This window comes from Mus pahari, chromosome 4, assembly GCF_900095145.1.
Source record: "Mus pahari chromosome 4, PAHARI_EIJ_v1.1, whole genome shotgun sequence".
NCBI lineage: Eukaryota > Metazoa > Chordata > Mammalia > Rodentia > Muridae > Mus > Mus pahari.
In genome coordinates this window covers 141,649,830-141,653,667 of record NC_034593.1, presented here as the reverse complement: position 1 = coordinate 141,653,667, position 3,838 = coordinate 141,649,830, and the positions used below count along the sequence as shown (strand labels likewise).

The 3,838-nt window shown below is 44.8% G+C and overlaps 1 pseudogene; it reads right to left on the bottom strand.

Moving 5' to 3' along the window:
- Window positions 1–606: 606 nt before the first annotated feature.
- LOC110320921 lies at window positions 607–1,543 on the bottom strand (annotated as a pseudogene).
- Between the last annotated feature and the right edge of the window lie 2,295 nt (window positions 1,544–3,838).

Sequence of the window (3,838 nt, the reverse complement as noted above, 5' to 3'; positions counted from 1 at the left end):
GGAAGGAAGGAAGGAAGGAAGGAAGGAAGGAAGGAAGGAAGGAAGGAAGGAAGGAAGGAAGGAGGGAAGGGGGAGCGGAGAAAATCATACTACAACACAAGGAAGAATAAGTCCTGAATGACTGATTCCATTATGCCCACTCTCACCACCCCAAAATGGCACAAAAGAAATAGCTAGCCACAACTAGACTTCTCGTGGTGTAAAACAGGTATTGGTAGGCTAGAGTGGAAGCAGCAAATGGAGATCTGTGTTTAAAAGTCTCTTTCACATGTTTCTCAGCAGTTACAGCCTGAACACCAAGGTCTGATGATCAGGAAGTCACTATTTTATATGTGGGCACAGATTCACAATCGGCCCCCATATTCCCATCTCCTGCTCATAGCCCAGTGTCTCTAGAGGGATCCTCCCCACCCCATGTTTACAGCTAAAATGACCCTGGCTGGAAAGGCACTTCTTCTGCACTGTGAAATGTTAATATCTTAAAGCCAAGTCACTCTTAGACGAATCTAATGTGGTATTTATCAATCCTTGCAGCCCTAATGTGCAACATTAAAAGATACGCTAAATCCTGAAGCTAGCTATGCGGCAAAGTAGTTTAAAATTCATTTATGCTTGAAATCCCATTCCTAGACTAAACTCACGGTCGCCCACATTAATGTGCTTGCCACTCAGCAGAGACGACAGCGTTAGTGTGGTACCTGGCTCTAGGGTCTGAGTGTACCCTAAGCCTATCAGGCTGGAGTAGTTCACTGACTGAAGAGCAGGCCCGGGCCAACCTGATACTTGACTGCTACTCTGAAGTGAATGTTACTGTTTCCCTTTGGCATCCAGGTGAGGCTGACAGCCATCTCCACCTTCTGGTAAAGGGAGCCATCAAACAGTCCCATCATTCAGTTTGGTATGAAGCTGGAATTTGTCTGTCCATCTTACAGACGACTGCAAAGTTACTCAGGGTCCCTCAGGAATTTAAGGTCTCAAAATTCATCTGGTAGCCAACAAGGCCTCATAACCCCAGCACAAGTGCCAAAAGATATCAAAGCCCATCTACCACCCAAACTGATATGCTCCCTTTTGTACCCTGTCTTGATTTTAGCACCCCATCCCCAGTGTTAGGGCAGAAGAATGAATGGAAGGTGAGCTTCAGTCCACAGGCTAACTGGTCCTCTACAGTGACCTCGGTGCCCAGGGTGTTGTCTGTGTTTCACATGCTAGCTGGTCCTCCACAGTGACCTCGGTGCCCAGGGTGTTGTCTGTGTTTCACATGCTAGCTGGTCCTCCACAGTGACCTCGGTGCTCAGGGTGTTGTCTGTCTTCACTTCTCCATAAACATCAGGCCCTTCTCCAGTCATCTGGACCTGGTCTCCAGGCTTTGGTTCACTTTGATGGGTTCCATGTTGGTTGAGCCTTAGCTGGTATAAATTCTGATCCACTCTCGGAGGACTCTTATTTCCAAATCCAGTTGCATTAAGCCAAATCTGTGGCCCTTGGTGAAGACATCCCTGGTAGACTTGCCAAGATCAGCATGGGTGTGAGACACAGCCATTTTTCTCAGCCTCATTGACTGGGGGAGCAGCTGCAAGTACGGCAGGACTGCAGCTGAGAGGAGAGATCGACATAGGTAATCTTAATAGCAATGTGGACAAACGCTGCCTCACCTTTCATGTTATATTACACTGCAACGTAAATGTAAGTTTGTACAGAAGTATCTCCACACTGACAGACCATTTCTTGAACACTGATTTCACTCTGCTCTCTACCCTGGACTTTAAACACATTTTCACAATTGCTCACAAATTGCTTGTGAAGTTTTGTGGAAGTAATAGTTGACATTCCTTGAGCAGTTCCTCTGCCCCGTGTGAGCAGTTTATTATGTAACTTAATCTTTCATAAAGTTTATGGCCAGTTTTTTTCTGTCTTATCAACATCTATTGAAATAACAGAGCAGCGATTGATTTAAAAGTTATCGTGTTATTGCAAACCCTCTGGGACAAGCCTTGTTCCGAACACTTTCCACCTATGCCCCAACTCTATGTAACAAGGACCAGTGTGCTGCATGAGTCACAGTGGAACACTTGGCCAACGGTGCTAAGCCTTAGTCTCTAATCACACAGTTAAGAGGTTAAAGCTCAATCAGTTGAATCTCGGTGCCTATCACTTTAACCCGTGTAACATCTCCTTACCATGTAGAAGTGTAAGACACAGAAAACACGCCACCAACCACGGAGAGGAACTGTGAGGACCCTTCCCCGCTGGGGCTGCTCGGTTTTTGTGTGCTTGTTGTGGTTTTCAGCTAAATCCCATGGTTTTCCCAGACCTGGGTTGCCCTGCTAAGGAGTGCCTCCTCCACATCAAGATTCTACTGAAAGGCGGGCATCCTAGCTGCATTCTGAACTCTGGCTGCGCCCCCATCTCTCCCTGTGTACCTATATGGCCAAGAGATACTTTAACCCAAGGCTTCCCTTTCTAGGCACATTGAGAGGCTGGGGATAGGGATCCAAGGTGAAACAGGACTTCAGAAGGTGCTGTGAGACATGAAAATAACACAGACACATGGAGTTTAGGAAGAAGGAATATAGCTTGAAGTGTAATCTTGATGTCACTGGTGGGGATGAAGAAATCTTGACTTAAGGTTTCTGTTTCCTACTTCAGCAAAACAGCTGAGAGTGCATTCTGCTTGACTCATGCAGTTAGGACTTTCCAACCATTTGCTTCAGGTAGGAAACATAAATGCACAGAACATGGAAACATGGTCAGATCAGTACTCTCATGTTCCAGGCCACACACTACAGCCTACAAATCATCTTTTATTCCTTGAGCTGTGTTCTATAATTTTGTTCATTATTTACATCTCTTGAAACCCTAATGAGTTTGGGGATGGAGAGATGACTCAGTGGTTAAGAACATTTGTTGCTCTTTGAGAAACTCCAGGTTCCATCTCCAGCATCTGCACAGTGGCTTATCACCATCCACAGCTTCAGCTCCAGAGGACTGGACACTCTCTTTTGTGCACAGGCCCACACATACATGCAGGCGAAATGCTTAAAATAAATATCTGAAAAAGAAACCAAACAAAAATAAAACTCTAGAGAGCTTGCTATGGACCAGGATCTAGTTTTGTTTTTCTGCATGCTCAAATCAAGGTGAACCAGCACCTTTCATTGCTATCTTTGCTCCAGTGCATTATTTTTGGCATCTTGGTCAGGGACAGAAAACCTAAGAGCTGGACAATAGGGAGGAGAGCTCTGTGAAATGCTGTCCTCTAGATGTGACATGGCTATGATATTCATGAACCCTCAGTAGTCATGACATGGCTGTTGTACTCATGAACCCCTCCTAGCTGTGACTGCCTACACAAGACTGGAGCAGAGTCATGACAGTTGAATGTTAGTGCAGTTTCATAAAGTGTTTGTTTCAGTTTTCCTTTTAGTCCAGCTAACTCCCAAATAACTGACACTGCACTATTATATTTAGCTAACAAGCTTTTAGGATACAACAACTGAGCAGTATTACTCCATTTTAATATTCTAGAATAATCTGGCTGCGTCTTAGTCAAAAACCCAGTAAAAGTTGCATTTTGGTACTGATCTGGCTCTCTAAATGTTTTCTCACAGTGTCTCCTGGACTCTCCGTGTGGTGAATCCCCACTTCCTTTCTCTTCTGCCCCTCCCATGGCTTGGAGGAAGTTCAGCCCTATTTTCTCTCCTGCTCAGTCACTGGCTGATAAGCTTTTATTGACAAATCACGACATTGAAGCTGGAGATAACTTAGAATAGAGATTGCAACCAGACAAGGGGGCACAGAAATCAGCATTTATATAATACAAGAATAATCTTTACAT